This window comes from Odontesthes bonariensis, chromosome 17 (genome assembly GCF_027942865.1).
Source record: "Odontesthes bonariensis isolate fOdoBon6 chromosome 17, fOdoBon6.hap1, whole genome shotgun sequence".
NCBI classification, from domain to species: domain Eukaryota; kingdom Metazoa; phylum Chordata; class Actinopteri; order Atheriniformes; family Atherinopsidae; genus Odontesthes; species Odontesthes bonariensis.
This window is the reverse complement of record NC_134522.1, coordinates 866860-878648: the sequence shown is the minus strand read 5'-3', so window position 1 is coordinate 878648 and position 11789 is coordinate 866860. Positions and strand designations below refer to the sequence as shown.

The following is an 11789-nucleotide window of genomic DNA, read 5'->3' as shown; positions in this document are numbered from 1 at the left end:
CTCAGCCTGGAGGTATGAAGGAGCTGCTCCTTCCACTGTAGGCCAGCACCAGAGTCTGAAACTGGACCACAGCCTGGAGGTATGAAGGAGCTGCTCCTTCCACTGCCCTGTAGGCCAGCACCAGAGTCTGAAACTGGACCTCAGCCTGGAGGTATGAGGGAGCTGCTCCTTCCACTGCCCTGTAGGCCAGCACCAGAGTCTGAAACTGGACCTCAGCCTGGAGGTATGAAGGAGCTGCTCCTTCCACTGCCCTGTAGGCCAGCACCAGAGTCTGAAACTGGACCTCAGCCTGGAGGTATGAAGGAGCTGCTCCTTCCACTGCCCTGTAGGCCAGCACCAGAGTCTGAAACTGGACCTCAGCCTGGAGGTATGAAGGAGCTGTTCCTTCCACTCTAGGCCAGCACCAGAGTCTGAAACTGGACCACAGCCTGGAGGTATGAAGGAGCTGCTCCTTCCACTGTAGGCCAGCACCAGAGTCTGAAACTGGACCATAGCCTGGAGGTATGAAGGAGCTGCTCCTTCCACTGCCCTGTAGGCCAGCACCAGAGTCTGAAACTGGACCATAGCCTGGAGGTATGAAGGAGCTGCTCCTTCCACTGCCCTGTAGGCCAGCACCAGAGTCTGAAACTGGACCTCAGCCTGGAGGTATGAAGGAGCTGCTCCTTCCACTGCCCTGTAGGCCAGCACCAGAGTCTGAAACTGGACCTCAGCCTGGAGGTATGAAGGAGCTGCTCCTCCCACTGCCCTGTAGGCCAGCACCAGAGTCTGAAACTGGACCTCAGCCTGGAGGTATGAAGGAGCTGCTGCTTCCACTGCCCTGTAGGCCAGCACCAGAGTCTGAAACTGGACCTCAGCCTGGAGGTATGAAGGAGCTGCTCCTTCCACTGTAGGCCAGCACCAGAGTCTGAAACTGGACCACAGCCTGGAGGTATGAAGGAGCTGCTCCTTCCACTGTAGGCCTGCACCAGAGTCTGAAACTGGACCACAGCCTGGAGGTATGAAGGAGCTGCTCCTTCCACTGCCCTGTAGGCCAGCACCAGAGTCTGAAACTGGACCTCAGCCTGGAGGTATGAAGGAGCTGCTCCTTCCACTGCCCTGTAGGCCAGCACCAGAGTCTGAAACTGGACCTCAGCCTGGAGGTATGAAGGAGCTGCTCCTTCCACTGTAGGCCAGCACCAGAGTCTGAAACTGGACCTCAGCCTGGAGGTATGAAGGAGCTGCTCCTTCCACTGTAGGCCAGCACCAGAGTCTGAAACTGGACCTCAGCCTGGAGGTATGAAGGAGCTGCTCCTTCCACTGTAGGCCAGCACCAGAGTCTGAAACTGGACCACAGCCTGGAGGTATGAAGGAGCTGCTCCTTCCACTGTAGGCCAGCACCAGAGTCTGAAACTGGACCTCAGCCTGGAGGTATGAAGGAGCTGCTCCTTCCACTGCCCTGTAGGCCAGCACCAGAGTCTGAAACTGGACCTCAGCCTGGAGGTATGAAGGAGCTGCTCCTTCCACTGCCCTGTAGGCCAGCACCAGAGTCTGAAACTGGACCTCAGCCTGGAGGTATGAAGGAGCTGCTCCTTCCACTGCCCTGTAGGCCAGCACCAGAGTCTGAAACTGGACCTCAGCCTGGAGGTATGAAGGAGCTGCTCCTTCCACTGCCCTGTAGGCCAGCACCAGAGTCTGAAACTGGACCTCAGCCTGGAGGTATGAAGGAGCTGTTCCTTCCACTGTAGGCCAGCACCAGAGTCTGAAACTGGACCTCAGCCTGGAGGTATGAAGGAGCTGCTCCTTCCACTGTAGGCCTGCACCAGAGTCTGAAACTGGACCTCAGCCTGGAGGTATGAAGGAGCTGCTCCTTCCACTGTAGGCCAGCACCAGAGTCTGAAACTGGACCTCAGCCTGGAGGTATGAAGGAGCTGTTCCTTCCACTGTAGGCCAGCACCAGAGTCTGAAACTGGACCACAGCCTGGAGGTATGAAGGAGCTGCTCCTTCCACTGTAGGCCAGCACCAGAGTCTGAAACTGGACCACAGCCTGGAGGTATGAAGGAGCTGCTCCTTCCACTGTAGGCCAGCACCAGAGTCTGAAACTGGACCACAGCCTGGAGGTATGAAGGAGCTGCTCCTTCCACTGTAGGCCAGCACCAGAGTCTGAAACTGGACCACAGCCTGGAGGTATGAAGGAGCTGTGGGCTGGTTCTGAACTTACGGCCCGTCATTTATTATTTTCTTTTACAGTTTTTCTCAGTCGCTTTTGGACAATTCTCAGATCAGAGTTGTAATTCTCAAAACTACGTCACATCATTGTGTCACTTGTGCACATCAAACAAGCAGTTTCTCATTTCTTTCAGCAAGTTGCCAATGCTTTGGCACATCCATGCACATGATTATGTACAATTCTCTGCTGTTTCCTACATTATCAATTGCTTTTGTCATGTTGATCAAAATGTATTGTACAGGTCTCTGTTGAATAGTCTCACACCCCACAACATTAAGGCATTAGTTCATCGTATAGGTCTTTACATGCAAAATGGTTGAACAAGTTGTCATAATATGTCAAGCATATTTCTATACATTTCCATTAGACTTTTGTTCAAAATCTGTCCTGAATTGGTAAATTGCTCCCAGGTGAATGTTGACTTTCTCTAACGACCAATCAACTGACAAATATATATATAGCTGGAGCACAACACAATGTTTCAATGTCTGACAATGGAAGGAATTAGACGGGGCCAACAGCCAAGAGGAAGAGGAAGAGGAAGAGGAAGAGGAAGAGGAAGAGGAAGAGGAAGAGGAAGAGGAAGAGGAAGAGGAAGAGGAAGAAGAAGAGGAAGAAGAAGAGGAAGAGGAAGAGGAAGAGTTGGGAGTCAGAAGTCAGAACAGAGGAAGAGGCAGAAGAGGCCGAGGACATATCATCAAACATATCATGAGGATCTCATCAGAGCCACCATTGTGGACCATGTTCTCAATCATGGGCTTACAATGGCAGAGGCTGGTCGAAGGGTGCAGCCAAATGTTGGCAGAACAACTGTGTCCTCAATCGTTCAGACTTTTCGTCGAGAGAACAGGTATGTAATCCAACAATAGGCACTGTTCTGTAATGCTTCATACAATGTAACAGTATTCCACATTACAATATAAGTAAGTATACTTCATACAGTGACATTTTATCTTACTCAATTTTGTGTTTTGCATTGCTATATTGTTTCCACATAGGACTGCAAGACAACTTCACAGGGGTGGCAGAGGGCCCCTTTTCACACCTGAACAGGAGGTCATTTGCACCATGGTTATAGAGAACAATGCCATAAGACTTAGGGAGATACAGAGTGCCATTATAGAGGACAACAACATCTCTGCAAACATCCAAACAGTCAGCATCTCAACAATTGACAGGGTACTGAAAAGACACCAAATGCACATGAAACAGCTGTACACTGTTCCCTTTGAAAGAGTGAAGGAGCTGCGCTACCATTATGTACAGGTAAAACATGTATGAGCATACAGTAGCCGTACTTCACAGTACAACATTGCATAGTGATATACAGTACAGTAAGTGTGACCTTTACACATTTGCTATGGCTGTAGAAAAGAAGATGCAATATGTGCTGTATACATTTGATGTAGCCTTATCAAAATGAAAATGCATGTAACTCATAAAACTAATTTTGTGTATTCTGGATATAGCGTATAATGGAACTGGAAGCAAGCGAGCCACCGCACAGCTTCATCTACATGGATGAGGCTGGCTTCAACCTCACAAAACGCAGAAGGCATGAGCGAAATATCATCGGGTACAGAGCGACAGTTGATGTGCCAGGCCAACGGGGCGGGAACACAACAATGGGTGCTGCCATCTCAGAAAATGGTGTGCTAACGCATATTCCCCTTATTGGTCCATATAACACAGAGCGTCTAGTCACCTTTTTAGACGCTCTTTACAGGGATCTCATCCCTGAACATGAGAGGTCAGATTGGAGATGACTTGCCAAAGCATGTGGTAAATTGTGACAATGTCAGCTTCCATCGCTCAAACATCGTCAGGCAATGGTTTGCAGCTCACAATAGGATGCTGATGGAGTTCCTCCCACCCTACTCCCCATTCCTTAACCCCATTGAAGAGTTTTTCTCTGCGTGGCGTTGGAAAGTGTATGATCGCCAGCCACATACACAAATTACCCTTCTGGCTGCCATGGATGCGGCGTGTGAGGACATCACAGCAGATGCCTGCAGAGGCTGGATAAGACACTCAAGAAGATTCTTTCCACGCTGCATCGCAAGAGATAATATTCAATGTGACATGGATGAGAATATGTGGCCCAACAGACCGGAACGTCAACAGGTCTAGGAAGACTGTCTGCACTGTAATTCCTACAGCACTGTATGTACAGTTTTCCCTTACTAGATTGTAGGTTCACATTTCTACTTTTTCTTTGTGCTATACAGTGCTGTCTTTTCTTTTTTGTACAAATTACAAACAGTAAAAGGTTAATTGTGAATCTTGTCTCTTATAATCAATCTCACACATACACTAAGGTGTAAATTACAATAATTGTCATCAAAACTTAGCCATAGTTTACATCAGAACATCCCTCCAGAGTACACTGTTATATTGACAACATGACTAAGCAATTTGACTGTCTTATCCGTACACAATGACACAAGGACTTGACATTCTGATGGCACTGACATGTTCATTGACACAGATATTTAGTTTTGAGAGATGAACTAAGGATTTTGAGCAAGAGAGTGGCTTTTGCAGGTCATCCAAGGTGTTTTGCTATTTGTCCAAACAGTTTTGAGAAATGGCGTACTGTTTTGCAAATGGCGAGGATGATTCGAGAATTGTACCAAAGCGACTGAGAAAAACTGTAAATTATTTTTGGGGCTTTTTGTGCCTTTATTAGATGAGACAGGAAGCAGGGGGCAGAGAGAGGGGGAACAACATGCAGCAAAGGGCCAGCTGCAGTGAGAACTATAGCCTCTGTACATGGGGCGCCTGCTCAACCCACCACGCCACCGACTGCCCCTACAGCAGGTCATTTATATGCATTTTAAGTTTTTACGCTGTCCTTTTTATACACTTGAAGCCTTTTCGTGTGTCATTTTACGCTGTTCTTATCACACGCCAAATGGTTAGGGTACAGTATGATGGAAGGTCTCCCCCTATCACATCACATACCATCAGAATTACTGCACAGATTGTGAAATGGTTTGGGTTGGAGCAAAAGTTCAGGGCGTGACATCATTTAATCCAAATACGAAGCATGAAATGACACGGAAAAGCACAAGAATGTGAGAATGGTTGGGAAAGTTGGTGTCACTGGATGTTCTATAACATCTTCAGTGATGTCACACAGTGAAGAAATGTCTGACTAAATTAACACTGTCCCTTTAACTGATGAAGACATTAATGTGAAAGGTGTTCATTAAGGAGAAGGAGTAAAAACAGTGTACTTAAGTCCTAACATGATGTTAGGAGCAGTCAGAATCAGAAAAAACTTTATTTATCCCCGAACGGCAATTAGAAGGGCGAAGAGCGGTACATTAAAAGAAGAGCAAGGAAATGGAATCACAAAGAAAAGAAAAACACAAAAGGGGGTGACAAAAAACAAATAAATAAATTTTGTAGCAAATAAATTAAATTGAAAAAATCAATAAATTAAATTTAAAAATTTTAAAAATTAAAAATTAAAAAAAAATAGGGCGTCGATAAAATTTAAATGACAATGTGATTATAGTGACATTGTAGTTAAAGTGTCAAGGTGATATTGTAATATTGCACATCAGGACATGAGATATTGCACTAAAGTATTGTACTTTAGTGCATGTTGTCATGGTTACAGGCTCCTCTCTGGACCTCCCTCCTCAGAACTCTGATGCTGGTGTAAAAGCTTTAATAAATTTAATTTAGCGGCGGTTCCGCCTCTATAAACCTGCATGTTTTGGACTCCATGCGCGGCTCCGCCGGTTGGTTTTATTCTTTGGTTTTATTCTTCGGTTTTATTCTTCGGTTTTATTCTTTGGTTTTATTCTTCGGTTTTATTCTTTGGTTTTATTTTTTGGTTTTATTCTTTGGTTTTATTCTTCAGTTTTATTCTTTGGTTTTATTCTTCAGTTTTATTCTTTGGTTTTATTCTCCACGGGGAGAATTATCTAACTGCTGTTGTGTCAGGCTGCAAATAATCCCTGAGCGCGAGCGCGTGCGTGCGTGAGGGTTACGGATGTTGAGTCCGCTGCATGAGGATCACACAAAGAGGCTCGTGCGGCGGAGTCGGATGCCACGGCCGTGTCCGCGTGCTTCTCGTGCTTCTCGTGCTGAGGATGCAGCAGCCTGAGCTCCACCTGTAACTCACCGTCAGGATGCCGGATCTGACCAAAGCTGCGCTCCTGCTGCTCTGCCTGCTGCTCTGCCTGCTCCTCACCGCGGAGAGCCGCCGGCACCGGCACCGGCACCGCAGGTGGGCCGGACCTGCGGAGAGCCAGAAGCTCGGAACGTGGACCGGACCCGCGGAGAGCCAGAAGATCGGAACGTGGACCGGACCCGCGGAGAGCCAGAAGCTCGGAACGTAAGTGGAGGGTTTCATCTTTCAAAGTTCAGTAAGTAAAGGAGGAAGGTGGGGGTGTGAAGGAGGGGAAGGTAGAGGTGTGAGGGAGAGTAAGGTGGAGGTGGAGGTGTGAGGGAGAGGAAGGTGGAGGTGTGAGGGAGAGGAAGGTGGAGGTGTGAGGGAGAGGAAGGTGGAGGTGTGAGGGAGAGGAAGGTGGAGGTGGAGGTGTGAGGGAGGGGAAGGTGGAGGTGTGAGGGAGGGGAAGGTGGAGGTGTGAGGGAGAGGAAGGTGGAGGTGTGAGGGAGAGGAAGGTGGGGTGTGAGGGAGGGGAAGGTGGAGGTGTGAGGGAGAGGAAGGTGGAGGTGGAGGTGTGAGGGAGAGGAAGGTGGAGGTGTGAGGGAGAGGAAGGTGGAGGTGTGAGGGAGAGGAAGGTGGGGTGTGAGGGAGGGGAAGGTGGAGGTGTGAGGGAGAGGAAGGTGGAGGTGGAGGTGTGAGGGAGGGGAAGGTGGAGGTGTGAGGGAGAGGAAGGTGGAGGTGTGAGGGAGGGGAAGGTGGAGGTGTGAGGGAGAGGAAGGTGGAGGTGTGAGGGAGAGGAAGGTGGAGGTGTGAGGGAGAGGAAGGTGGAGGTGTGAGGGAGAGGAAGGTGGGGTGTGAGGGAGGGGAAGGTGGAGGTGTGAGGGAGAGGAGGGTGGATGTGGTGTGAGGGAGAGTAAGGTGGAGGTGTGAGGCAGAGGAAGGTGGAGGTGTGAGGCAGAGGAAGGTGGAGGTGTGAGGGAGAGGAAGGTGGAGGTGAGAGGAAGAGGAAGGTGTAGGTGAGAGGGAGAGGAAGGTGGAGGTGTGAGGAAGGTGGAGGTGTGAGGGAGAGGAAGTTGGATATGTGAGGAAGAGGAAGGTGGAGGTGAGAGGGAGATGAAGGTGGATGTTTGAGGGAGAGGAAGGTGGAGGTGAGAGGGAGATGAAGGTGGATGTTTGAGGGAGAGGAAGGTGGAGGTGAGAGGGAGATGAAGGTGGATGTTTGAGGGAGAGGAAGGTGGAGGTGTGAGGAGGGTGGAGGTGTGAGGAAGGTGGAGGTGGAGGTGAGAGGGAGAGGAAGGTGGATGTTTGAGGGAGAGGAAGGTGGAGGTGTGAGGAAGGTGGAGGTGGAGGTGAGAGGGAGAGGAAGGTGGAGGTGTGAGGGAGAGGAAGGTGAAGGTGTTCCTCTCATCACTTTTTCTGAGGGTCCTTATCCAGGAAACATATGAATGTGGGCTGGTTCTGAATATGTGGGCTGGTTTTGAATATGTGGGCTGGTTCTGGGCTTGTTCTGGGCTGGTTCTGGGCTGGTTCTGAACATGTGGGCTGGTTCTGGGCTGGTTCTGAATATGTGGACTGGTTCTGAACATGTGGGCTAGTTCTGGGCTGGTTCTGAATATGTAGTCTGGTTCTGAACATGTGGGCTAGTTCTGGGCTGGTTCTGAACATGTGGGCTGGTTCTGAACATGTGGGCTGGTTCTGAATATGTGGGCTGGTTCTGAACATGTGGGCTGGTTCCGGGCTGGTTCTGAATATGTGGGCTGGTTCTGAACATGTGGGCTGGTTCCGGGCTGGTTCTGAACATGTGGGCTGGTTCTGGGCATGTGGGCTGGTTCCGGGCTGGTTCTGAACATGTGGGCTGGTTCTGGGCATGTGGGCTGGTTCCGGACAGATACAGAGTTCTGATATGGAGTTCTGTTTAACCACCAGAACCGCAGCCAGCAGCTCATCTCTGGTACCAGGTGGAGGTCCTTAGAGATCTGTAGGATTCATTTCTATGGTGGTTATTCTCTGTGGTTTCTGCTCCCTCTGTTCGGTCTGGGTCAGAACCCAAGAACCCAAGAACCCGAGAACCCGAGAACCAATGAACCCATGAACCCGAGAACCCATGAACCCGAGAACCTATGAACCCGAGAACCAATGAACCCGAGAACCAATGAACCCGAGAACCAATGAACCCGAGAACCTATGAACCCGAGAACCTATGAACCCGAGAACCAATGAACCCATGAACCCGAGAACCCATGAACCCGAGAACTCGAGAACACGAGAACCCAAGAACCCCTGAACCCGAGAACCCGAGAACCCATGAACCCGAGAACCCAAGAACCAAAGAACCCATGGACCAAAGAACCCGAGAACCCGAGAACCAAAGAACCCGAGAACCCGAGAATCCAAGAACCCAAGAACCCGAGAAGCCAAGAAGCCAAGAACCCATGAACCCGAGAACCCAAGAACCCAAGATCTCAAGAACCCAAGAACCCAAGAACCCAAGAACTCGAGAACCAGAGAACCCAAGAACTGGAAAACCCAAGAACCCGAGAATCCAAGAACTCAAGAACCGAGAACCCCAGAAACCCAAGAACTCGAGAACCCTAGAACTCGAGAACCCTAGAACTCGAGAACCCGCGAACCCGAGAACCCGAGAACCCAAGAACTCAAGAACCCGAGAACCCGAGAACCCATGAACCCGAGAACCCAAGAACCCGAGAAGCCAAGAACCAAAGAACCCATGAACCAAAGAACCCGAGAACCAAAGAACCCGAGAACCCGAGAATCCAAGAACCCAAGAACCCAAGAACCCGAGAAGCCAAGAAGCCAAGAACCCATGAACCCGAGAACCCAAGAACCCAAGAACTCAAGAACCCAAGAACCCAAGAACCCAAGAACTCGAGAACCAGAGAACCCAAGAACTGGAAAACCCAAGAACCCGAGAACCCAGAAACCCAAGAACTCGAGAACCCTAGAACTCGAGAACCCGAGAACCCAAGAACTCTAGAACCCAAGAACCGAGAACCCCAGAAACCCAAGAACTCGAGAACTCGAGAACTCGAGAACCCAAGAACCCGAGAACTCGAGAACCTGAGAACCCTAGAACCCAAGAACTCAAGAACCAAAGAACCCAAGAACTCAAGAACCCGAGAACCCAAGAACCCGAGAACCCAAGAACCCGAGAACTCGAGAACCTGAGAACCCTAGAACCCTAGAACTCAAGAACCCAAGAACCCGAGAACTCAAGAACCCAAGAACCCAAGAACCCAAGAACCCGAGAAACAGAGAACCCGAGAACCTGAAAACCCAAGAACCCAAGAACCCGAGAACCCATGAATACGAGAACCCAAGAACCCGAGAACCCGAAAACCCGAGAACCCGAGAATCCGCGAACCCGAGAACCCGTGAATCCGAGAACCCGAGAACCCGAGAACCCATGAACCCGAGAACCCGAGAACACGTGAACCCAAGGACTCGAGAACCCAAGAACCCAAGAACCCAAGAACCCGAGAACTCGAGAACCTGAGAACCCTAGAACCCTAGAACTCGAGAACCCAAGAACCAAAGAACCCAAGAACTCAAGAACCCGAGAACTCGAGAACCTGAGAACCCTAGAACCCTAGAACTCGAGAACCCAAGAACCCAAGAACCCAAGAACCCAAGAACTCAAGAATCCAAGAACTCAAGAACCCAAGAACCCAAGAACCAGAGATCTGGAGAACTCGAGAACTCGAGAACCCGAGAACCGTGGAGCCTCTGTGTTCTGGTGCAACTCTGAGATGTTTGGTCCGGTTCCAGTCAGTTTACGGCGTTAGGTTTAGGGTTAGGGTTCCGGTGTTGGGCATCTGGATGTTTACGGTGGATCAGAAGTCTGGTTTCCGGCTTCAGTTTAAATTAAATTAAATTAAATTAAATTGAATAACCCTTAAACAAACCAGGCTGGAAACTGAGAGTTTTTAATAATAATTACTGACAGTAAATAATTATAATTAAATCAATTCTCTGAAATCTGAGATCAATTTGAAAATACATAAAGATGGAAGTTTTATTTATTTTCAGTTTTTCATGTTATTTTACTTTTGACGCGTACGTAAATCTGTCATTTTATTGATATTTTCCGACAGCGTGGGTCAGAACTGGGTCAGGACTGGGTCAGAACCGGGTCAGTACCGGGACAGAACTGGGTCAGAACTGGGTCAGAACCGGGTTAGCGTGGGTCAGAACCGGGTCAGAACTGGATCAGGACTGGGTCAGAACTGTGTTAGGACTGGGTCAGAACCGGGTCGAGTGGGTCAGAACCGGGTCAGAACTGGGTCAGAACCGGATGAGAACTGGGTCAGAACCGGGTCAGCGTGGGTCAGAACCGGGTCAGGACTGGGTCAGAACTGTGTTAGGACTGGGTCAGAACCGGGTCGAGTGGGTCAGAACCGGGTCAGAACTGGGTTAGAACCGGGTGAGAACTGGGTCAGAACTGGGTCAGCGTGGGTCAGAACCGGGTCAGCGTGGGTCAGAACTGGGTCAGAACCGGGTCGAGTGGGTCAGAACCGGGTCAGAACTGGGTCAGAACTGGGTCAGAACCGGGTGAGAACTGGGTCAGAACTGGGTCAGAACCGGGTCAGCGTGGGTCAGAACCGGGTTAGAACCGGGTCAGAACTGGGTCAGCGTGGGTCAGAACGGGTCAGAACTGAGTCAGAACCGGGTGAGAACTGGGTGAGAACTGGGTGAGAACTGGGTCAGAACTGGGTCAGCGTGGGTCAGAACCGGGTCAGAACCGGGTCAGCGTGGGTCAGAACCGGGTCAGTGGCTCTCTGACTCTGACTGTCCTTCGCAGGCCGCTGGTGAAGAAGCCTCCAGATGTGACCAAGTCTCGCAAAACGAAGACGGAACATCTGCTCAAAGTGGACGATCACGACTTCACCATGAGGCCGGCGTTCGGCGGTAAGACCGATGACATCACACTGCATCATCACAACATTAGCTCTGTTCTGGCCCCCCGATGGTGGTTCAATCGCCGACTGATGTCAGGACAGCTGAGTCGCTGCCCATCTTTGGCCGCAGGCTGCAAACCATCTCTGCAGGAAACACTACCCAGATCCGCCCTCTGAGGACATCACCTGTTTCCTCTCTTTGTTTCCTAAACTGTCTGTTTCCTAAACTGTCTTTGTTTCCTAAACTGTCTTTGTTTCCTAAATTGTCTGTTTCCTAAACTGTCTTTGTTTCCTAAACTGTCTTTGTTTCCTAAACTGTCTTTGTTTCCTAAACTGTCTTTGTTTCCTAAACTGTCTGTTTCCTAAACTGTCTTTGTTTCCTAAACTGTCTTTGTTTCCTAAACTGTCTGTTTCCTAAAGTGTCTGTTTCCTAAACTGTCTTTGTTTCCTAATTTGTCTTTGTTTCCTAAACTGTCTTTGTTTCCTAAACTGTCTGTTTCCTAAACTGTCTGTTTCCTAAACTGTCTTTGTTTCCTAAAT

General features: G+C 49.5%; 1 long non-coding RNA gene across 1 annotated transcript; it reads left to right on the top strand.

Moving 5' to 3' along the window:
• Positions 1-2953: 2953 nt before the first annotated feature.
• LOC142366485 (uncharacterized) lies at positions 2954-4432 on the top strand. Its single transcript, XR_012766832.1, has 3 exons — positions 2954-3057; positions 3206-3473; positions 3677-4432. It is a non-coding gene; the product is annotated as an uncharacterized LOC142366485 (long non-coding RNA).
• Positions 4433-11789: the final 7357 nt, after the last annotated feature.